The sequence below is a fragment of the Arctopsyche grandis genome, chromosome 3 (genome assembly GCF_051622035.1).
Source record: "Arctopsyche grandis isolate Sample6627 chromosome 3, ASM5162203v2, whole genome shotgun sequence".
NCBI classification, from domain to species: domain Eukaryota; kingdom Metazoa; phylum Arthropoda; class Insecta; order Trichoptera; family Hydropsychidae; genus Arctopsyche; species Arctopsyche grandis.
This window is the reverse complement of record NC_135357.1, coordinates 9,616,724-9,642,716: the sequence shown is the minus strand read 5'-3', so window position 1 is coordinate 9,642,716 and position 25,993 is coordinate 9,616,724. Positions and strand designations below refer to the sequence as shown.

At 33.5% G+C, this 25,993-nt stretch overlaps 1 protein-coding gene across 1 annotated transcript in view; it reads left to right on the top strand.

Annotated features, from left to right (window-relative positions):
• The window catches only part of Sema2a (Semaphorin 2a), a 512,925-nt gene that overhangs the window by 5,717 nt on the left and 481,215 nt on the right, over window positions 1-25,993 (top strand). The window lies entirely within an intron of this gene.

Genomic DNA, 25,993 nt, shown 5'->3' with positions numbered 1-25,993 from the left:
CTGGTGCTTATACACAATAAACACTCAATGTTAATTTTATGTATGTATATAAAGATTATGATTATATTTTAATCAATGATGTTGTACGTGGACAAGGATTCTCGAAACGATCGATTTTTGATTCTTTACACCAGTCAGTTTACTTGACGATGCTTATACAATGACAGTATAATTACACATTAAAATTTGAGTTGACCCTTTCTTTCCTTCGAAAGCGAATCTATGTTGGAAAATAGTATTTGTTGACTTGATAAAGTATTTCTATTTAATATGTCGTGCTTTGCGAATAGTTGAAAATCAACGAAAATCAGATAAATTGACAAACTCTGATTGAAAAAGATTGACCTGGAGTCACATATCCAAGGTCTGGCCAGTAGCACCGCCCAGGGATCAACTCCGCGACCACTTGGTTTGAAAGCATTACATATTAACCACTAATCTATGTAGTTGGTTCTATTATTTTAATCAAAAATACGTAGATCAATTTAAGCCAAAGAAAATTGTTTCCTTTTACTTTGGACCTTTGCATGTTTGTAAAATTTGCATGGAATATTCTTTGTGAATATTTTTGTGAAAAACATTTGAAAAAAGACTATTTTATATATTCTATATTCTCTACATACATACATACGTACATATGCATGCCCGACTGTTCCGGAAATTTGGCACGCGTCAAGCCTTCAAGACGTGAAAGCCTTTTTTCCACCAGGCGTTCCTCAATTACATTTACTTAAAAAGGCTCTCAAGGTGTGGAGTGGCTGCACTCGGGCAACACAATAACAGTTCAATTAAGGGGCCAAAGGGTGTGTGTAGGGTCGAAGAGAGAGAGTCCTACATACATACATACATACATATATACGTATATGTATATGTATGTACATAGGTGAGCCGGTAACACGGATACTCGCTAATGAACGTACACACGAGGATAGAACGACCCGTGGCGGTCGACGAATTTCCCGAACCCCCGAGAAGGAAAACCGGAAGACGCGTGAAAGTAAGGAAAAGGAGGCAAGGGGTGAAAGGGATTGTAAGAGAGCGCCGCGGGCCCTTACAAATGAGGGTGGATAAGACGCGGTGGTGAGCCCCGCGGCCACGTGTACCCCTACACACAGATTCACACCCTCTGTCGTCTGTGTACTCTCCGTGTAGTACTCGTATTACCAGGCGGGTACAAAGGCCGATCTATTTATAACGAAACCGTACGCTTGTTATACATATGTACATACATACAGCGCCAATTGTATTCCGGCTATCGCGTCAAGCGAGTGTTTAATCTGCCCGATGGAATTTGGTTTAAATTTTTGGTTCGTTGTGAAGTTTTAATAACGTGCTGCTGATTGGAAAGGTCGCATACGGTAGAAGAGAAACTTCAAAGTTTTATTAGATGTTGTGTGAGAGAGTCAAAATGGGCGATAGCGTTGCTGTTTTTACTAGCGTCTGACGAAATCTTCTTAGCGTCTGACGAAATTTGGGTTCTTATCCGATCGTTTTTAAACTTTGCCATTTTGCTCGGTTTGGTCATCAATATACATATGTGGAAATCTAATCCGCCATTACATATGAAAAATAATCACAATAGACACGTTTGAAAATACTCCCATTATTGTTATCGGTGACGTCTATTAGTATTTATCCACATTCTTCGGATCGTTTTTTTCCTTTTCGCCACCCTCTCGCTATGTCAGATTATAATTGTTGAAATAAAATTTGCATTGTATGCTCTCTTTATCTCTGTTATATATTTTACTTAACTCGTAGGTTATATAATGATTGTTAAAATTAATGTTAAATAGCGTGGCGTTTCGGCCAAAATTCGAATGACGTTTATATCTGTCATTTCGCGTGCCGACAGATCCGCCGAAATAACAGATCCTATTCAGGTTACTTTATACAGTTTTACATACATATAATTAGTTACACTAAATAACGTATCATCAAATACCATTGTCTTTTTGTTATAATTATTAGATAGCTTTGTACATTTGCAAGAAATCTTATGCTGGTAGACCATACCTATACCGTCGCGTCCCTTTGCAAATCTCACAAAAACCTCAACCAAAAATCCTTGTATTGACATAAGTTCGATATTGATCGGTAGCGGTGATTTTCATATTTATAGAAATGTAGAAAAATAATAATATTGTACGAATTAATAATGACACGAAGACACGTATCTCATACTTAGAGTCCACCTGCGCGTTTTCAACTGTCGCATTTTCAAGTGTGTTCTAACCAAAAATCATCTGAACGAAAGACAAGTTGGTGGCAGTTATTTGGGTAGAAATTAATATTCCATTTTATTAAACCCCATTTTTTGCTTAATCTGTATGTATTTAAAGTTAATCTATATGTATTTAAATTCAGAAAAATTGTTAAAATTTGGAATGAAATGACCATCTGGAGTCACAATCCTATTGGAGTCAATTAATTTTTCAACGCCTTTTTATAAATTTAAAATATTCAGATTAACTTTTAACTAGCCTATTCTTACATACTTCACCTATTGATGTCTGTGAAGTAAACTTTTTTGTAGTTTGGTTAGTATTTCATTATGTTAATTAATATTCGTTATCATTTTGGTTAAGGCGTCTAAAACTATTCTTAAATTATTTAAACAAATTATTAAAAAGCTAACTTTCAAATGAGGTATATTTGAAAGAAACATTTTTTTCTTTCAATGAGTGACGTAATTTAAATACGATATTTTACAAATTATTCCGAACTCCCATCATTCAACAAGCCTTGAAAAGCACGTCAATCAATTTCGCAAAGTTTATAAGCCGAATAAAAAGGATTCAACTTGCGAATCCGTTGAAATTGAATCGGCACCGCTGCCAGTAATTCTATACGCCGTTGTTCGGAACGTGACGGCTAATTTTCCACCGGGGAAAAACTTTCACATTTTCACGGAAGAGCATCAAATTACCTAAAACACCAAGATCAAAACCTTATTATCCACTCATACCTATCTGTACAAGGCAACATCAAATTGCGAACATTTGAGCTTCATTCACGAAAAACGAATCCCGGGAAAAGTTCTATTTCAGTGAGAGTTTCACATCTGCTAGAAGGGATTCGAACGAATGAAACACAACCATATAGTGAATAGGATAAATAAATTGGATTTAAAATATTTCAAGATTGTAAATTTTTGCCAGCAGTCAAACGAATAGAAAATTAACTTTGTGCTCAGTCTGAATCTCTAAACTTTTGAAGTAGATTCACTCAATGTATTCAAATGAAAACTATGTACATAGATAAGACTCGTTTAGGATGTGTTGTGGAAATGAAAACATCGAGTGTTATAATTGCTATAGGACAAATATCAAGAATTTAGCTTGCCACTTTTAAACATAGTTTGTTTGTTAAACTTTTAATTTTACAACATTGAAATATTACATACGAAATTCAAATTTAAGAAACCATTTGGATGAAAAATGTGGAAATTACAGAACAGTCTCACTCATCCCTCATCCAAGTATAGTATTGCTCTATACACTGAAGGCAAGACTGAAAGACTACTTTGACTGGCAAATTCCGCAAGAGCAAGCTGGATTTACACGATTACAAATTTCAAATACATATACGACAAATAATTGAGAAAAGTCGAGAATTCAAGGTTCCCATAATACTTTATTGATTACACAAAAGTTTTTGACTGTGTCAATTGGGATTACCCATGGAAGGTTCTAGAAGAAATGGAAATTCCAGAACAAATAATAACACTCATTCATAATTTATATATATGTATGTATTTACATACATAATATGGCAACAGTAAGAATTGATGAGTTTCTTTCAGAAAAATTTCAAGCCCAAAAAGGCATTCGACAGGGGTGCATACTTTCTACTGATCTTTTCAATATACATGGGGAATACATAACGAGAAGAGTACTTTACGGATAGAAAACAGGAATAGCAATACGTGGCCGAAAAATTTCTGAAATAAGATTCGCGGACGACACGACGTTAATAGTCAACAAAGACGACGAAATGGCTAAAATCATTCGTAGAATAGATAGAGATAGTAGACACCGGGGTCTAGAGATAAAAAATCCTATTCCTTATAAATTCTAATGCACTAAATACTATGAAGAAGTTGACGACTAGACACCTGGGTCCAGAGATAAAAAATTATATTTCTTATAAATTCCAATGCACTAAATAATATGAGTAAGTCGACGACTTTATCCATCTAGCTGCCTTGATCTGAGGGAATGAGGGAATGAGGATGTAGATCGCAAAGAGTAGGAATGGCAAAGACGGCTATGATCTGTCTGATGAAGATATATAGATCTATTATGAAAATAACGAAAATCCATGTGATGCGATTTCTGGTGTTCCCGATTGCATTGCATGGGGTCGAGTTGTGGACACTAAATATACAGAAATGAATATGCTAGATGCATTTGAAATGTACATATGTACATAGAGTGTTGGAGACGGATACTGTGCATCCCATGAACCGCCAGACGCACGAGCATCTCCATTCTCAAAGAGCTGGCAGTTTCAGAGAGAATCCCCACAACATGTAGGAAAAGAGTTTTTTCCTACTTTGGCCATATTACCAGGGAGAATTTGCAGTCTGAAGAGGCTGGTAGTCACCGGAGCGCTGGAGGGAAAGCTAGCGAGAGAACAGTCTCCTGAGAGATGGTCAGACCAAATCAAAGAATTGACGGGATCATCCCATAACACTGCCTTCAACTTGGCACAGAATTGAGAGGAATGGAGGCGGATCGTCCATCGAATTCCAGACGACATCAATGACCGCGATTGAACAAATGAGGAAGAAGAACAGTAAAGGAATCTACAATATTCAGTACAAATTCAATACAAGTACAATATCCATTACAAATACATAGATACCATGTAAAATGGTCAGTTCCAACTGCATAGTCTTCTATTTGATATATGTTATATAGCTGGTTACGATTTGAACTATTACAAATGCAGAAAGCATATCAAATTGTAATACAAAACGTATGTATATAGTCGATTCGATTTAGCGTGAGACTTACGAGAGCATGCTGTCACATTCGTGCAATGTTCTGTAACATTGTAAGGACGTAAAATAATTTCTTTATTTTATTTAAATAACTAGCTCAACCCGGCATGCGTTGCAATGCCACAATACGCATGCAATTCCCGTTCCCGTTTCTCAATGTGTTTCGATAAGTGAATGTTTCAGTTTCAAATTAATACTTAATGAGCAAATTAAATTACAGTAATGATAATTTGTCGGAAAAACGCAGGCGGCGAACACATTTGAAATTATTCAATAGGTGGCGGCGCGAACATATCTGAAATTATTGCGTTGTAATGCCACTAATTCCTGTTTTCCCACTCCTGTTCCCGTTTTTGGGCGATTTTTTTTACAGGAACCATCGCGGGCGTGTACACAATGACTCATATATGTAAGTTTCATCGCAATTGGTTGAATGATATAGGAACGCACACGTGACAGACAGACAAACATTGATTTTAATATGTATAGATTCCTTATTTAACTATATAATGTTATTACAATATAATTAAATGCAAGGTCTTTAATAATATTACTGTAAGTTTTGCTGTCCATAACATGATTTTGACGATTATTTTTATCGTCTAAAAAATATAAATTTCCATTAGTATAAAATATATACATACGTATTCTATAAACAAATAAATGATATCAATAACTTACGTATTTTATAATAAAATTTTATTAATGTAAATATTCCAAAATACGAAGCACGAACGCAAAACTAGCAAAAAATAAAAGTGAAATTTGACCGACCGCTATTACGCACGAACAATGTTGTATTTCTTGACTTTCAATGCGAAACTGAAACGAAATGTGATTGGTCATAGCGGGTCGAGTGGGGGCATATAAATTTTATGTAAGAATCATGCTAGTCGTATCATTAGTCCTCCGTCTTATGAAATATGCGTCGTCCGGTTGAAAGAGAGAGAGAGAGTGGGAGAGATCGGGGTCGGTTTTGAGGGTGGGGTTTTCGTGGGTGGGTTTCGATATAAACGCCGATTATAAAGTTTGCCAGTGGCAATGGCGACGTTGACTAATACCCAGGGCCGTAACAAATCGGGCCTTCGGCTTTGGGGCTTTCGCCCCATATAAGCCCGCACCTGTCATTCGTTCGCGCGCCCACTTTGCGCAAATTGACGTCCTTTTTACGTCGTGAAAACGTCAAAACCTTCCGCGAGGCAATTTCGTGATTTCGTTCTCGACGCGAGCTTTCGCCTTTACTTATTTGTACGCGCGTGTGGGTGTTCGGTGTTTTTTTTTCCCCTTTTAAAAAGTGGAAAAATCCAACGCGCGCGCATTGGGAGGTCGGTCTTGACGCGCGTGTTCCGGCAGCTTTTCGCCGATAAGGGAAATTCAGGAAAATCGCCACGATTTAATGCGGAATATTTAACATGAAAAAATTAAGTATTGTATCGCGTATTTCGTGTATAAAGCTGTACTGAATTCGTTTCATTTGAATTTGACACAGTTGCCTAAACATTTACATAGTTACTAAATACGTACATGCATACGTATGTATATGTATATTCATAACTTCATAACATACACTCGATGAGAAAATATCGGAAAAGGTTTTTATGCTTATGATGTTTGACTGGTAATATACGAATGAATTAATATTTGATTATTTCATAAACTGTTACTCAAAGAACAGGAAGTATGATATTAGCTAAAAAAAAGTCTGGTTGTCTTTTATACGTTAGAAAGCAAAATACTGCAATGAAGATGATGATGTTTTATTAAACGAAATGGATAGAGTTAAAATGTGTGAATCTAAATCCTGTAAAATCTATTTTTTCCTGTAAAATTATGCAATATGTGAAAAAAAAATTGAATGTAAAATATTATGTGTATTTATTGAATTTTATTATTATTGAAAAGGCAAACATCCGACCGGTGTGTTTGTGTGCGTAATTGTGCCCGTTTATTTTTTCCATTTTATTTTAAACGATTGAATAAAAACCGGAAAGGGACGAAGCCGACGTAGCGGTCCAAAAGAGAGGCCTGAATTGTCTGCAAAATAAACGCGTTGTTAAATGAGAACTGTCAAAAACAGAAAATTAATTTTCAGCACAAAACGAAAGAATATTGATATAAAAAAAGAAAAACTTTGGTTCCGTTCCCGCGGGAGACTCGTCCGTTTCATATTACGCTCGGAAAAATAATAAAAAAATATATATATACCGATGAAGGTGGATATATGTTATACATTTACGTGTGGATATATATTCTTTTTTAAGCCGACCTTGCCCGAAAAAGCTGCGATGATTAAAAAAGGTTTGTAAGGACAACGTTTGTACGTGAACGCTTTTCAACGACGAAATCCTTGTAATACGAAACACGTTTAAAAAAAAATTATAAAAAATATATTTCATACTGTCATTAGTTTTCTTTATATATTTTCCTTTTTCGCGTAATGATGCCAGAAATATCTACCAAACATTTATTATGAAATTTAATACAATTTTAATAATGACTACGTTGGGATTATTTAAGTCGCAAGTTTTAGTAAATTATAGAGAGATAATTTAATTTATTTAAAAATATACAATTTATTATGTATCATACAATAAACTAAATATATTACATACATGTATCAATATAATATGAATGCCTTAATCTTTTGCCCACGGCAACTTTCGCCCTACTTTTTTATTCAGAGAATTTGTAAATCTAGTCTTTGATCATAAATCGTATACACAATATACATACATATGTAGTTATATTTATTCAAATGCTCAAATATGCCAATTGACAGTATTTTTTAAAATAGTGAATCACGTCTGAAATTTTTTTCTCACAGTGTATCACGTCATTCACGCTACCGGAATTTTACACATGACATCTATAGCGGTCTTCTTCAGGGACAGGTCTAAATTCTAAAAAAGAAAATTATATACATAGGTAATTCACATTTAATCGATACTTCATATACTATAAATGAATATTTATTTTCTTTAAAAAACATTAAAGAAAAAAATCGAAAAAAAATTAAAAAGTGTAAATTTAGTCTACAAAGTTCCATTGAACCATAATAATATTAAAATATATATATATATATATATATATATATATTACTCAAACGAGAGGAAAAATTCGACACCATCATCTCGCACTGAATCGAGAGGGTGGGAAATCGGGGAAAAAGTTGAAGGCTTTCGCACCGAAAAATACAAAAAAAAAAAAGAAAACGTTGAGTGAACGGCGCCCGTATCTAAATCTGTGATCGCGTCAAATTTAGAAAGGATTTATGTTGGTTTTATGATGAATTAACAGATCGCATGTGAGAGAGAGAGAGAATGGTGTGGGGGGGTGGAGCCGCGGATTAAAAGTTGAAACCTGCTTTTTATTCAGTATTTATTTTATTTCCCCCGATTTTTTCCCACCGTATTGCCGGCGGTCGACGGAAAGGCTTCAATGCGAGCTTTTGAAAGCTCTAAGCGCTCCGTTAAGCTGACAAACTGCTCCTATTAATAAAATTTGATGGTCATGCTCTGTTGGAGGACGATAACGCCACGCACGCGTGCTCTCCATAGTGAAAACCCGGTTATATAGTGTCGTTTAAGCGATTGACCAATTTGTAATGTTATACGTATACTTAGTTTAATACGAATGTGTACTATTTGGAAGGAGGGTGGTGGGGGGGGAGGGGGAGGAGGGGGGGGGGTGGCCGACTCGTTTAGTGTTGGAAAACATGGAAATTCAATTTGTCCAATTTGCATATCTGTGCACTAAACTTAATGTCCTTATTTGCATCTACCGAACGCGCGTTTCGAGAAAGACCGCTTAAAAAATATACATACATACACACATACATATGTACATCGTCGTGTCGGGAAATCTTGATATTTGACTGGTACATAAAACAATTTAGATAGGTATTCAAATCGGTACTTTATTATGTAATTTACCTACTGGGTGGATTTATATTGCATTTATGTAGTTACATATATAGGTATAATATGTATCTATAAGTACCAGTGAACGTATATATTATTTGGTTTCGGGTTTCGTGACTGGAGTACCTACGTCAATGGCGTTTCACTCTTTATCAGATATGTCTATTTCCTGAAATGACAGGAATATCTTTATCGAATGTGTTACACGCGTTGAAATTCGCAAAAAAAAAGAAAATCGAACGCAGACGGCAAATTTAATGTTGCTTCGAATTTTTCGTCCTCTTTTTGTTGTGAATATATGTATGTATCAAAGAAAATTGTATGAATGTAACAATGAATAAATAAAACATATTTTATTCATACTAATATTCGGGTATTTGTATTATGATCGTTTTATACTATTATTGAATTCTACACATTGAAATAAAATATATAAAAAAACCGAGTTGATTTATTATATGTATGTATGTATATCTGAAAAGGTTACCTTGCCTATAAATTGAGCTACTATGGTATTAATTTAAATCGAATTTATACGTAAATCGTAAAATAATTTTGTTATTTGTTAGTTAGTAGAGTATTAATTGATTTGAGTCATAGCGTATTCAATTTTGATAAAAGCTGCTTTTGATAACAGCACTTTATATCGAGAAATTTCATTTTAAATATTTTGATATTGGCTGACGGACCATTGGCCGAATGGACACTTGGCCGATGGACACTAGGCCAACGAACGCTTGGCCCAACGGATATTAGGCCAACGGACATTCGGCCGAACGGAAATTTGGCTGAATGGACACAAGGCAGACTGAAATTTGGCCGAATGAAATTTTAAATTGTTTAAATTTATCAAATTTTAATGAGTTTGAATTGATTTGGAAGCGATATCTGAAAAATCTTTTTGTTTTCAGTGAGTTTTGAGTAGTTTCATAACACAATCGACCAAATATCCATTCGGCCAAGGGTCTATTTGATCAAAAGTCCGCATATGATAATATTAAAATTTCACCGCTGTTACCAAATATTTTACTGTTAGATATATTCTAGCGCTCTTCCACCAATATTTTATGCGAGTGGCGTTTCGTGGGTTGTTTGATATTATTATTAATTTCAATCAAAGCTCTATTATTTTTTCGCACACGTTAGGAGAAATGAAAGTCATTCTCACGACTGATTGAATTTATTATGAGCTCATTTTCATATTGACTGTACTGATTACATACTATACCGAATTTATTACACAATTTTAAAATAACAATATATACAATATGTACATATGTATATATTTTATAACATTATAACTAAACCTTATAGAAAGGAACTATTTACATAATATGTGCTTTCATATCTACATATGTATCTATGAAAGTTTTATAAGTTCCGTTTGGAACGCCGAATTTGTTCTGTGAATACGTGAAAACGCAAACGAAAGTAATGATTCATTTAAAAAGCAATTATATTGCACTTAGCGAGGATCAACCCCACAAAAATAAAAGGAAAGGCGACTCGAACCCCTCTTTAAGGACTGTTGTCTACCCCTAAGCTTCTCCTATCAACCGAATCGACGACTTGAATACCAATCGAAAATTCATACGCCCCACAATTTTCACACGGCAACGAAAATTTATCACGCAATACGTACATATAATATACACAAACACTTTAATATAAAATTTCATATAGGAAACATGCGCGTCGTATCGCTAGATTTTTACCCCGTCTAATAACAATCGGAAAATTCGGAAAAGCTGCCGTTTTCCATCGGCAGCATCTGTTTGGTACGGTATCGATCTGGAATATAGTACACACATATATGTACATATGTGTTTTTCGTTTATTGGTGTCGGGGATTATTGCACCCGTTTTGACAATCGGCACGAATTGTTCGGTATATAGGGGCGGGGGCGGGGAGGTCCTTTTTGTGTTGATCCAGGACTTCGGGAATGGCGTGTCCCACGCGAGGATATTAAGACGTGTAAGTCAATAAATTTGGGGTTGTTGTGTGAGGCGTTTTCGTACCTCTAATAAATTTATTATTATTTCTATGGACGCGGACCTCCTTCCGGTCAAACAAAAGGAGGCTCGCACGAAAGACATGCGATTGTTGGCCCGGAATACGTGTTCCGGTATGTATATTAATAAAATAAGGCACGCAGTTTTATGTTTTATAGCGCATTTTTTATTCCGGGGTGAAATTCAATTAGTAACGGAATTTTCGGTATAATTGAACCGGGCGTTTTATTGTAGGCTCTGTATCACTGGCTCGATGTTGTCTTCCATTATCTCGATTAAATGGGCAGTCTCAAAATAGACTTTTCAAATTTTGCTAATTATTCGTTCCCGCAGAGACGGGTTTTCTTTTATCGCCGGTTCAAACGTAGCCTTCGAAGATTGTTTTTTATTTCCGTTGGATTGGAAAGCGAACGTCCGTTTCGATTTGATTGACATATTACCGAAATGTGTAGAAAACAGTTTTTAAATCCATTTAATCAGATTGATTAGAATTGTTATAAATCAGTGTAAATAGTGACCATATGTCCCGTTTTATACGTACATAAAATGGTTTTATTTGTTCCGTTTTGTACTAACTTGTCTTTCCAAACCAATTTTTTTCCCAAAAACAAATATAATTAAATAAATATACACTTACATACAATAAATTCATTTTAAAGTTTCTGAAAAGAATATCGCATTGTGCTATTATTTTCATCATTATTATTTTTAAACTAGTGTTGTACGTGATGACATATCATCACATGGGTGTTGGCATATTAAGTTATTACATAAATAAAAATTAAAATAAATATGTCGTCGGTCATGTGTTCGATTCCCACGCGGTCAAATTTTTTCAAATATATTTAATTTAATATTTATATTTAATTGTTTATATATTTAATATGAAAAAAAATGGTAAAAACTACCTACTTAATTCCATGTAAATAATATAAAACATCAATAGAAAAATTATTTGATTAATTAATTAAATAAATAAATTTTCAATAGATGGTGGTAAATTCCCTGCCAAAGGGAAAAATTGGTAGCAATTAGTATATATATATATATATATAAGTTTTTTTCTTTTGTTATTGTATTAGTATATACGTTTTGGCAGTGGTTTAGCTGTGACGTACATATTATGTACATACGTACGTACATGTATGTATATGTATGTCGAATCGAAACGAATATTATAGTTTGGCAAGCGTTAAATCAGACAGCAAAAATATATAAAATATAAAAATACATGTATATTTTTGTATAGAAATATATAGAAATGTGTAATATATTCCGATAAAAATTATATTACTTAAAAAATAGAAGAAATGAAAATTAAAAAAATCATTATTTTTGGAGTTAAAAGAAATCGAAAATATCTTTTTGGAAAATTAATAGCTATTTCATTTGTTAATTTTAAACGTAACAAAAAACAAAACTTCATCTATTGTTACTTCTCTACTGGTCACTCTTATGGTCAGTGGCTTTGAATTAAATGTAGTTCAGTAGAAATGTATGTATGTATGTGTTAATGTATTTAGTCAGTAAATGCTTTTATTGGAATCATAAAATCATCCATTTTGATCAAAATTAAATAATCACTCACTTGTTTGGGCAATTATGCAGATGAATTTTTATTTTTTTTAGCATTTACATCAAAAAAAAATTGATACAAAGAAAAAATTACAACCGCAAGAATGTAAATATCATATAAAAAGCGTTAACGTAACTTTTCAATAATACAGCATTAGATATATGTATGTATGTATATAGAAAGGAAGTATTGTATTTTTAGATCAAGACACTCGAGAGAGTATTCATAGAAACGGTTTCTATTGGTCGACCTTTTATTGGAAAACCTTTAAGTGTCCACTCTTACGATATAAGCCTTTAGCGAAAGATATGATTATCTTGTTTACTTTGAAACTTTCCCCCCCCCCCTCGCCGGAGACAAACCCGAAGCCAAAACGCACCGTTTGAGAAGTCCTGTCGCTATTTTCTCACGCACATAAATAACAAGCAAGCGCGGGGGGAAAAATGAGGAAAAGAAAAAGGAAAACTATCCTGGCCATCTCCGTCGATCTTCGTCGCCGTAGGGGCGGCAAACATGTCTCGGGCAAATATTTGCCGGGGGCGAATTGCGCGCAAACACACGGGGGACACACATGTATGTATATCGTATACATACATAAATATATATGCACATATATAATAGGGTTACCTATATATGAACTTTAAAGACTGTAAAAAAATCTTGGACATTTAATTTACCTATAGATTTCCTATGCTTGCTTGACTTTCTTCGCTTCGCTTCTCATCCTTGGCGTTGTCAAATTAGTCTTCGATTTAACATCACATACAACACTGCACAAATTTATCCAATTTACGATATAAAATGTTCACAATCATATATTTAGAGAAACACGAGCCGTTTTATATAGAAAGAAAAATTCAAAGTGCTTTTCAAATGAGAAAACAAACGACAATATTTTAAGTTTTTTCTAACTGAAAATTTCGTAATTAATTTTCACATACAAATTTTATCACTACGCTTAAATAAAAACTGATTGATTTTTATCACAATTTAAAGGACAATACTCTAATTATATAACCTTTTCAAAAAAGAACACTTTTACATGATTTAAATGTCGTTAATGTCATTCGAATAGCGAACAACCGAAACACTAACTAGTTAGTTTGAAGGTAGCTAAGCAACTGTTCGATACATACGTAGATGGTCATAATATACAAATAAATACACCATGTATTTTATTTTTTCTTTTAAATGTATCATATTTAATAGAAATCATATTCAAATAGTGTTGAAATATAGTAGGTAGGATTTGTTTTTGTCAATTTCACGATGAACCGTTTTAGCAATGAAATCAGAGATAAATTGGCAAACTCTGGTATGACGATCAAATTACAAATATCCAAGTCTGACCAACAGCTTTGTAAAAATACTCCAAGGTCAACCCAGGGCTTAAACCAAGGAATCTCTCGGTGGTTAAGATTAAGGAATCCACTTAGTGATACTTCTGGCTAATTATATATGTAATGTAGAAATAAAGTATGAATCCTAGGAATGAAAATTGTCCAGTTAAATTTTTGAAGATTCCTAATAGGTTGGTTGGAACATGTTTTGTGAATATATAGCTATAGTGTAACAAAGGGGAAAAGCCTGGCTAAGATTGGTTAACAGTATTTTTGGAAGCAAATATCGATGAGAGCTTATTTATTAAGAAGATTCCATGCTTTCGTATTTGGAGGATGTTACAAGATAGATCGTATTATCACAGAAGAAACTTATGAAGGTATTTGAAACTTGACCCCGAGTAGGATAACAGGAAATATATACAAATGTATGTAGACATAAATACAAGAATTCTCAACCTACAATTTATATTGTACATGTATGCATGTTCATTTGTATATTGGATTACACGATTCTGAAAATTTAATGTAACGAATACAGTACAGACTTAAAGAAGCAAACATTCCTTAGCAAATACGTCTTCAACTTTTAAGTGATTTCCATAGTGTACAATGTACTCGTATTGCTGGTTTTTTTCTTGGGAATAAACAACATCAACTCTATTACATCGAATCAAATTTGACCTGATACTTAAATCGTGTTAAGGCACACCTACATACATATAATTATAATAATATAAATTATAACTAATAAAAAGCCCTTTTTTAATTATTTTATTGTATGCTTTTTAGAGTTTCAGAATTTCGTAATTTGTCACTTAATCGAGAGTAGTCTAATTCTTCAATGCGCAGTACATTTAGTAATTTCACTTTGCAATTGCCACCATAGGATTGCCGAATAGCCAAAGTTTCCCCACGTTTCCTTAAAATCTTTGCTTCTTCTTATCTTTGTGATAGGAAGTAATTTGTTAGATATGGTATTTTTGAATCTCCACCATTTTTATTACAAGCCTATTCTATGTTTCACTTTGATATCGATTCAGTACCTATTCCTACAGTCTTCCGATCGCTTTGATGCTTTGTCACTTTGTGCGCTTTGGTCAACGATAGAAATTTAAATCATTTCTGATAGTTCGATGGTGAAAAATGATCGTAATAACCATGTTCAAATTTGCGAAAATTTTGATCACGGTGAAGTTTAATAAATAATTGCCTTTATATCTTACATACATATGTACTTAGGCGGCCTTTAAGTAATATATTTAATTACATTTGCTTAAGCCGGGATCATAATTTTGATTGAAATCATAATCATAAAATCCCACACATTTTATATATTTATAGTTTATATGGTCTTAAATTTGTTATTGAAATAATGTTTAAATTGTCTTTTTATTTTATTTTATTATATTTTAGTACATATTATTTATATACTTTTTCATGTACATATGTATTTTTTATATTATATTTACTAGATCTGGTGTAACTCAGGGGTCCACTTTATGTCCTTTACTGTTTTCCATTTTTATAAATAATCATGTTTCTTTTTTGCTGACGACATTCAATTATTGTTTTCTGTCAAGGATGAGAGGCAAGCCTCTCGAGTTGATATTAACGCTGTATTGGAATTCAGTTCTAGTTTAGGTCTAGAACTTAATATTAATAAATGTGCAATTATGAGCTATGTATGTGTACATTCGCTCTATTGTCATGAATATTCCATTGGATCCGTCTTGTTGAAGCGTGTGGAATCTATGGTCGATTTGGGTCCTTTTGATCCTCAACTCACCTTTCACAACCACATCAAAACAGTCGGTGATGTTTCTTTTCGTCAACTCGGATTTGTCTTAAAATATTCTAGATACTTCAATGTTAGCTAGCCTCCGTATGTAGGTAAGATATCAAAGCGACCTGAAGAGTGGAAGTGGTTCAAAATAAAATCACAATTTACAACTAACAGAGTGAAGTTAATAAAAAGCTTGTAATAAAAAATAGCATACATTTTCAAGTCTGTACAAATGAAATTAACAAGAAAATAATGAGTTCTCGTTTCATTAAAAAGTCTGAAAGTATTTCCTGAATTTGTAACTTTTCAGAGTCCGTCAAATGTGGTAACCCTGGCATACACTATACGCATTTATAGAGGTAGCGGTTGGCAACCTTTTCACAGAGCACAGGTGTCGAGCGCGTGCGCGTGTTTGCCGAATCGGTTGGCCTGTTTGTTCTGCTAATGGTGTTTACTCCCGGATTCGAATACGGGACTCGTTCCCGATAACCTTTTGGCTGCCCGGTGATCGAGTTTTGGGCCGCTCCCGTGCCACTCCCTCAGGACTAGTGTGTATTCGTTTAAGGGTCAGATATCTGCCCCCCTCGATTGCAAAGGGTCTGATTTTCGGTTTAATTACCGTAACGGTACGCTCCATTGATTCAACCGAAATTGTGTCGGATTGAGGCTAATGTGATAACATTGCGGTAATTGAATCGGCGCGGCGGATATATGGGCTATTGTTTTGTTGGTTTATTTTTTTGTGTTTTAATGAATTTTAGTGTAACTTTCAGTTTTGTAAAAGATAATACTGTCCAAAAATAAGATTGATAGTGAATTGTTTTGTTATTATTGAAATAATTTGGGTAATTGATTGTATACTTGTAATCATTGATTGGCGGTTCTATTGAGTGAGGCGTCATTTCGGTGCGCGACATTTCAGCGCCCGACATTTTGGCGCACTGTCATTTGGGAAAAAATTAAAATCAAATAATAAAAACAAAATTGATAGATGTCGAATGAATAATCGAAACTAATTTGTTTTTAGTTCGTTTTAAAATATTTTTATAAATTTTAAATTCTGATAATATCGGAATACTTAAATCACTTTCATACGATATGAGATTAAAAATAATGAATCTCTCCACATTGGAGATGAGAAAAATAAGAGGCGATCTAATCGAAGTTGATAATATTATAAATAACCACTAAAATTTTCCTATTATAAAACTCTTTTTGTTGAACAAAAACACTCGTCTGGGGGATCATACTCTCAGAATAGTGTTTGATTGTAAATATTTGCTATTCGTTCGACACCTTTCTATCATTAGCCCAGATAGTGGTATAGTATACTTTAATATTTATTTATTTTGCATACTAATTTTGTTTTTCTTGATTGGTTTTAATTTTTCGATGATCCCAATTGATGCTGCGCTGGAGTATCTGTGCACCGAAATGTCACTGCGCTCATTTATACCACGCCGAAATGTCGGCGCGGTTTTGTCCGCTCCGAAAGTCGGGATACCGTTCCAGTTTATAGATCTCTATACCCGTGTCACGGTCCAAGAGTCAGTTGTCCCGATTTTATATCTAGCATCCAGTCAGTCATAAGTTAGTCAGATAAAAACAACTAAAGAAAAACAGGTAAATTATTTTATTTTATTTTTTATTCAATCAATCAATGTATAATCGTCATTACAGATCGCTCCAATGCCAGGAGTGTACTGTAGACATCAAAAAATTATGTATATATAATATATTTAATACATAATCATTACATAATAATAGAAACCATACATGATATCTATGGTCAGACATCATATACAATACGATCAATAAACATCGAATATAATACGTAATAAACATTTTTATACAACAATACGAATTTATACAATAAAAATCCACAGAGACATCTGTGGAGAGAAACCCGGTGAATCCTGAGATATAAAAATAACTCAAGATTACGCGAGGGAAATGGGTAGGGAAAGTCAATTTTGCAGGAATCGTTTCGAAGAAAATCATAAAAATTTACACACTCTGATAAGAAATGACCGACCTGGTTACAAACTGTAATGTAAATGACCTGAAATTACTTAATCATATACACGGAGCTGTGAGAAGGGAGTAACGGTCCCGGGTTTCAAAATCTGGGGGCGCCAAAATCGTCATCACATACGATGATCCATCCGTTTCACCTTACACATTTTAAAAATTTTGTTCACCCTTCTTCTATTGCAGCCTTATTTTCGCCTATTTATATTTTTTGGGTACCATTTCAGCAGACTTACAAAAATTAAATAAAACTGAAAATATGTTGATTGTAGTTGAAATCATCATTTTTCATCCGGTTGGTATCTCAATAACTATGGCAGCCCTATTTTATAGTTTTGTTTTTAACGGAATATTTAATATATGTATGTATATTTAAGAAAATTTGACATGGAAAATTAAGTTCCATTAAGTTGATTAACAAAAGGTATGTTTTTCAGAAAAAGTTTTCATTTAAAACAAATAATCAATCTGGAATTTCTCATATTAAAAGTCTCGTATGAATTATGATCTATTATATATTCACATTATTCTGAATTCTTACTGGAAAATATTCAAAGATGAAAGACCATAAAAATCTCCCTTGCTATCCGTTGAATCGTTTTATATTCAAAAGATATTAAATGCACTTTCTTCATCTTTCTTCCTAGACATAATGACCGAGTGACGATGCAATATCTCCTGCTTTTTCAACGGTCCAAAAATGAAAAAAATAATGAAACTGCTGCTTCAAAGAAGAAGCTTACGCATAAACAACATTATAAGAAGCGTTTGCTCAAAAACTTTTCGGCTCGTTTGAATATATAGGTACATATGTATAAAATCTACAATATTTGCAGTACATACACATAAACAATGTTATGTTTTTCACGTTGTTTATACGGAAAATTTTTGCTGAAGTCGTGTTCGTTAGTTGGAATATCATATCGTAAAGGATCTAACGTTGCACAAACACCTTCGCTTGCCGTTGACCGGGAAAGTTACCCTTTTTTCATCTGCGCAAACACTTTTTTCAGGGCAAGAGAGGGCTATCGCTCTCGAAGCCGGATATTAATTACAGTTTTCCAGCGAAAATAAAACGAACGTTTTTAATTAAAAACTTTCTATATATATTTTTTTTATTTTAGCATGAAGGGGAAATCCTGACGTCGCGATCTTCACGCACCGGTGCGTCCGTGAAGTTCGATCGAGCGAACGAAAGCTTCACAATTAATAAAAAAAAAGCAACGATCTTCGACGATCCTTTGAATACTTTCGCTTTGCATTTTGATTGAAAATTTGATTTTTTTTTCAACACGGGTCGTTTGTTGTGTAAACATTCGAAATCGTTCGCTTGAGAAATTCGTACTGGATTATTACGAGCCTTTGATGTCACCACAACATCACCTCATATAGCATTGTATATGTTTTCATGTACACAACCATTATGTTATTTTACAACAATGAAATTTATTGCGTACAATATTGAACGTAAATTTAGCCTTTCAAATACCTTAAAATATAATCGCCTTAATATGTTCTAATATTACTTTTGTGATAATAAATAAATCTACAGGTTGTATGAATATTTGATTAAGATAATTTGATGTTATATAATATATGTACAATAATTACAATCGAAGTGTATATACTCCAACTGTCGCTTTAGGTCATTCATATTCGAATACAATTCAACTTCAATAATGTGCGCCAGTTGTTATATAACAGTTGAGTTTTGAAAGCTCTGATGTTTTTGTGAATGATAGAGAATTTAATAATGTCATAATAATGCTAAATATATCGAATAAAGGTAATGAGAACCGTATTAAAATAACTGTGTGTAATAAAATAAAAGAATGTGTTCAAAACAAAAATGTGAATTTCCGACTAAATTTACTAGTCGAGTGACGTTTTTACGAAAATCTAACCTCTCCGTCTTACCTGGTATCAATTTATAGCTGAACTGTATTTTCAGCTGTCATATATTGTGATCACTTGAAATGTAATTCGCCAAATGAATCAATTTACGTGGGTTAGACGGAATATTTATATTCCAAATAGTCAGAATATATTGCAACTAGAAACACTTAAATTGTTACACATATGTACATCAGTGGCGGACGGTGGGTGTTAATACCGGGTGTGCTGTGTATGCCGTAGGGCGTAGGGTATAAAATTAGCAATTAAAAAAAAATACTCGTTTTGCATTACAAAAATGTTTAATTTATTAGTTATTTATACATAAGTTCAATGCGACGTTTCTGAGACATAAACTTTTCAATCACGTCTGCATAGAATGTGTCTTTCTGTTTTAATTCCACCAATAACTTTTTTTCTATTGAAATTAAGCTAAGGCCACATAATCTATCTTGACCTTGCGTACCTCTATAGCAAGTTTTTATTCTTTTCAGCGCCGAAAAAGACCGTTCTGCTGAAGCTGTACTGCTTGGTATCGTTAATATTAATTCTCCCAGCTTAAACACCTCTTTAAAACCAGATTCGAGGTTATTTTTTGTCATGAATTGTATTAATTCATGAACAGGTTTCTCTGAAAATTCAGAGCTGGAATATAGCACAATGAGTTCGTTTTTCAATCGAATATAATCAAACAGTGATCCATAAAAATCTTTTAATTTATTAATTAAAACATTTGGAAAATTTTCTTTATATTCGTCATATTTATCATTACAAAGAAGGTGGAAATATTCTAATTTGGAAAGTGAAGAATATCTACATTCGACTTGTGCGATTATGCTATCAACTATTTTGAAATATAATTGACGAAATGAAGTTTTATCTTCTACTTCTGAATAATTTTTTAATCTTTGTGGCCTACGATCATGATCATCATTTTTTTCATTTAAATAATTATTCCATAACATTTCAAAATTATTATACCTTTCGTATTTCAGTTGCTGCAAAACATCATTAATTTTTTTACAACAATATAAAACGTCCGAAGATTTAGATTGAAGAATGTTATACAAAACATCAGTTATTCCAAACAGTTTTGAAAAAAATTGAAGAAGTTTAATTGTTTGAAAATCCTCTAAAAAGCCTAAAAACCCTCGTGCTTTTATAACAGTATCTGTGTCCCATAATTCACAATTTTCTATAACATGTCGAAAAAAAATATGTAAATTGACTTCTGTATTGTTGTACTGTGCTACTTAAACGAGATGTAAAATTCCACCTTGTGGGTGCTACAGAGGGAAGTCTTTTTGTCACAAATTCCTGTAAAGCGAATACTCTTTTGGAAGATTTTGAAAAGTATGTAGACAATCCATTTAAAGTTTGAAAAAATTATTTACTTTCTTTAATATCAGAAAGACCTTGCTGCAATACTAAATTCAATACATGAGCATAACAGTGTGTAAAAAGAGCAAAAGGATAAGCATTGAGGACTTTGGATTGCAAACCATTTACGTGTCCACTCATTACACTTGCTCCATCATAAGTCTGTCCAACCAATTTGTCTTGAATTTTAAATTCTTCAACTATGTTCACCACGTGACGGAATAGACCATTAGATGTTTTATCAGCACTAACGTCTGTAAAACTAATAAACCGTTCATGTACATTGCCTTTACATACAAAACGTAAAACTGTTGAGAGCTGTGATTTTGTCATTATATCTGAAGTTTCATCGAGAATAATAGCAACAAAACTTGCTGACTCTACTTCATTTTTTATATGAACTTTAATAACATGAGCGATTGCTTCGATTATGTCATTTTGTATACTTGGAGAAGTACAACGAAAGGTAGTAGCAGTATTTAAATGAGTATCTAAAACAGAATCATATTCTCGAAGAGCATTTAGATATTCAATGTAATTGCCTTTGTTTACGGAATTACATGACTCGTCGTGACCTCGCAGGGACAGTTCTTGTTTTCCTAGATAGATTATTGCGTTAATAATTCGTTTTAAAACATCTCTATTTTTATTTACTTGTTCATTATGTCGACTTATTTCGGCTTTACGTTGACTGTCAATTAATACGTCGATTCGTTGTTTGCCAAACATTTGTATGGAAAGAAATGATTGAACGTGTGCCTGCGATCCTTCGTGTTTCTTCAGTGCTGCTGTCAAATGGTTGAGATCAGCAAATCCTTCTTTGTTCCACACATTAATATCTTTGGAGAACAATAAACATGGCCAGCAGAAAAGTTTGGATCGAATTTCACAGCCTGTAATCCATTCGAATTTTTTATAATTTGAAACGCAAAAATGTCTAGTGTAAACTTTTGTTTTTTCTTTATGCAAACTGGATAAATTTGGAAGAGACGGACACGGTTTCCCATCTTTAATTATTTTTAATTTTATCTCAAAACTTCTATTTGAAAACGGAATAGTTAAAATGTCTTGAACACTGTTAGCCATTATTAGTTATTAGAGGTAATAATATGACCATAAAAATACGAATGTGCGAAAAATTACGAGACCACGTGCCGCATCGCATTCGGTCAATTGCCGAGTGGTGCGGTGCGGTGCGGTGCGGTGCGGTGCGCGGTGCTCTGAAGTCGTAGCACACCGTACGTCTTAATATCGCGAACAAACCTATACAAGCGAATATCCGCCTGCACACTCCAACCAAACCCACCAATTTGCTGCACGGCATAGGTATTCTCTCGTCGCGGCGCACAAACTACATCTAACATCACACAACACGCTGCAGACTGCACACCACACCATACACCATACATTTAGCGCACGCGGTAAATACACCATACACATCAATGCCTGCTTATACAACAACACATTATTTTGTATTAAAATACTACTTTATGTGGTCTTTGGTTTTCACGGGTGTGCGCCGCACACCTAGCACACACCCAATATACGCCACTGATGTACATGTACATTAAGTAAAGAGTTATTGTAATTTGAAGTTTGAAACTATTTGAATCATACTATACGGAATCAAGAAGAATGTTTAGATAAACAATACATACAAAAACACAGTTTCTATTACATATATAAATATACATATGTGCATATGTATGTATCAGTGGCGTGCCATTATTACACTAGAGGAACTAGATTAATCCTTTAAAATCTTTTACGCAAAATTTAAAAATATCATCTACAGTAAATTCAAACCTCGTCCATATTGATATTGTGCACTCGGATCAACTAATTTCAGAAACAGGACTAGGCCCTACCTGTGGTAGTGGATTGTTATGGTATGGCCCGCCGCGTCGTTCGCTTGCACGGACTCAACGTCTCAATTCTGTACCCTTCACAATACTGGAGAATTATGTATAGGCTTGCCGTCGAAGACTAAGCATTTTTTATTTACTCGTCAGTAAGAATATTTTGATTTGAGTCTATCAAACATCATTCTGACTTATGTTTTTTGTTAAAATAGCACATATTTACACACATCTTCTTGAGTACTAATATGTAAAGGTACCTTGGATGTTTGATCAATTGTTCGACAAATCGTTCAGAAAATTAAGTTTTCAAGACAAACAAGATGTTTTTAAGAAAGGTAGGCTAATGAAAATAAATTTTTGATAGGAGTAGAATTTTGATAAAAGTTGATCTTCAAATCTAGCAAACTGTACAAAATTTTATAGTTTTTTTACACTTAGTTTTTTAATATTAGAAATATTTATGTGATTGAAAATGTAACTGTGTAAAGATTTATGTTATGATTTGGAATGTGAGATTTATTAATATGTCTTTGTATGAAACGTGTATAATATTAATAATGATACACAACAATGAAATCAATCGAATTTATGGAATCAAATTTTTGAATGTACATATTTATGTGCATATACATACATATATCAGGAAGAAGACAGATAATTGGAGCTTTAATAGCATCATATGAAAATATATCTACATACATTCGTATTAAGTAGAACATTCTCTTGTGCAAATGTTTACGCTTGTCAAAACATATGTAATTAAAACGGGCGTTGGGGGTGAGTTGTAATGCGACACACGACTGTCATTTGAGGGTTGAGGGTAGTAACAAACCCCGGGGAAACGGATGTTTACCGGCGTTTGTCCCAGCGGAACATAATACGATTATAATTGTTGTGGCACGTCTATATCAGCGGACATTACTCATGGCCCAAGTGGTACGTGGCGTGCCACGTGGCGATTTGTTACAGAGAACCGCTGATCGATCCCGAGCTGGGCTTTTCCTTTTCAAAGGACCGACGAAGGGTTTCACTGATGTGTGTGTGTGTGGATTCAAATTGGGTGTTAGAGTTTTTAAATGGCCGCCGGTCGTACGCTGTGGGTGAGGGAAAAATGAATTTCCACGTTGTGTAAATGTGTGAAAATGCTGAAAGGCGATCTGGATTGCGGTTCGTAATCCTGTCGCGAAAAGCCTTACAATATGTTGGCTTACATGTGTTAAACGTTCGATTTGCAAAGGTTTCTCATGCAAAAGTCAAAAGGTCGTTTGGTGTATGTACGTATGTGAGTAAGTTTGAAGCGTCTTGTTTTACAAAAGGGCAACAATAATATTTTTTCTACTTTTATTCTTGTGTTATTTGTTTGAATGATTTTGTTGAAAAATTTCGTAAGAAGTTTGGAGTTTATTAAATTTGTATTTTATCTGTGAAACCATAATAAAATATATGTTTACATTAAATGGCAGATTTATTTAAAAAATTATTATATACAATTCAATATATATGAAAGTATGTTAAGAACGCTTTAAATTTTCATCAAAATGAAGTGGCAGGTTATTTGAAAGATGTACTATATAAATAAAATACGACTTTCTCGTTCTTTTCATTAATTAATTTTATGTATAATAATAACAAGTACAGAATATATTTCTTGGGTGAAGGTCAGAATATATTTTTTCTATTTGAAGAATTTGAGGAATGTGAAATAAATTTATACATAATATATACATATATTTTTAATTAAATTAAATGATTTTATTTTTTCTTAAAATTAATGCAGCTGAAAATTGTAATTTTTTTAATGTTGAAAATATAACTTTTTAAATTTACTGTTGTAGCGTGGATGTGAAAAAGGATTTTAGAGATCGAGTGAAAGACGTAGCGAGTTGTGATAGAGGTAGTTTATTGTTGTTTCGTCGACAATCTAGCTCTGAGTTAAATACACAAAAAATACCGATAAGCAACAAAAAAAAAAAAATTGTTGGGGATTATTCAATCTTTACTGGATTTCACCCACTGAATTCGAATATGATAATGATTTTTGTTACTTTCTTCTTTATTATGAGGATAGGTTTTTTAGAACTAGCTTGCCTAAAACATTATATATTTTAATTTAAAATCATTTTAAAACCAACCCTTGTAAGCGTAGTGAAATATAGAACTGGCCCAGTAATTGCATGATAGCTCGAGAAAAAAATGTATAAAAAAATATATTTTTGACTTTTAAAATTCGCTAGATAATTAATTAAACTTACTTTAAAATAAAAATCAACTGATTTAAATACTCATTTTTGGCATTAAAATACCAGATTTCGATTTTATAGACTGCTAAAGCCAAGAATCTGTAAAAAATTGCGCTCATATTTCAAAAAAAAAAAAAAACAAGTAAAAATCATTACCGTATTTAGTGGGTAAAATTTGAGAATTATTATAATAATTATAATAATAATTATTATAATTTATGTACATAATAATTCGCCAGTACCACGAAGGGAACAGAATTGAGACGGCGAGTCCGTGCAAGCGAACGACGCGGCGGACCATACCGTATCAACCCACTACCACTACCTCAGGTAGGGCCAATTCCGGTTCTGAGCCCGGGAACTTCTCGGTGGTTAGCTTTAACGAAACCACCGAGGTGGGTTCCAACTAAAATGGTGGTTTAACGAAACCACCATTTTAGTTGGAGGTGGGGGGTTGTAAACAATATATCGAAAGAAATGAGGTTTTCACTTAAAATACTATATATAATACAATTTTATCTTAAATTAAATACGTTAAGATTTTATATCTATGTATGTATGTATATGTATATTGAATATATAACTGGCGTCAATTCACCCATTAAAAGACATCCAAAGTGATGCAAAAGCTATCGTAATTAATAAACACTTTAACACTAATGGTTTAACACCTCAATTATAATTGGTAACACTATAATTGGGTTAACACCTCAACTGCCGACGGCGCATCGGTTTAAAAATTAAATACCTCTCTCCGTATACCACCCACCGATGAAGCTCTAAAGCTCTGAACGAGTTTGCGAGTAGTATGCGGTCTCTTAATAGCCCCTCACGACGCTTTTGTGGAACCATTAAAATCGCTTATGCATGGAAAATTTGTACTGCGGTCGTGGCACACGCCGCAACGTAATGTGCAATTGATTCCCGACCGGTCAATCGTTGGG